Below are 376 nucleotides of genomic sequence, written 5' to 3'. Positions count from 1 at the left end.
GATCCATTTTTCCTGCGTGTGTGGGGTGGGGGGGGTCAGATTTTGTGATAGGTTAATTTTATGAGTTATTTTTGTTATTTCTTTGTTCAGTTACTGTGTTCTTGTTAGATTTTGTGTTATGATTTAGGTATTTTTTCTTGTTCTTGTGTGCATGTTTTACATATATTTTTAATCTAAATTAAAGTTTGTGAGCTTATTTTTTATGTTAATTCAGCTCGAGCTTTGCGTTTTAAACTTTTAAGCCGAGCTGATTAACTTTTTTTTTTCTGGCGTGTGTGTTAAGCATTTTTTTTCCTGCCTATTTTTTTATCGGTTAGAAAAGACTTTATTTTTTAAAGGTTGATCATTTTACTGTTCATTAAACTTTGCATTGCTA

General features: G+C 30.3%; 1 protein-coding gene across 1 annotated transcript in view; it reads left to right on the top strand.

Annotated features, from left to right (window-relative positions):
- LOC119593050 (discoidin domain-containing receptor 2-like) overlaps positions 1-376 on the top strand; it is a gene marked incomplete in the record, with an annotated part of 52427 nt that overhangs the window by 44140 nt on the left and 7911 nt on the right.

Source organism: Penaeus monodon, chromosome 31, assembly GCF_015228065.2.
Source record: "Penaeus monodon isolate SGIC_2016 chromosome 31, NSTDA_Pmon_1, whole genome shotgun sequence".
NCBI lineage: Eukaryota > Metazoa > Arthropoda > Malacostraca > Decapoda > Penaeidae > Penaeus > Penaeus monodon.
Note: the sequence above shows the minus strand (reverse complement) of the source record. Positions and strands in the feature narration are given on the sequence as shown.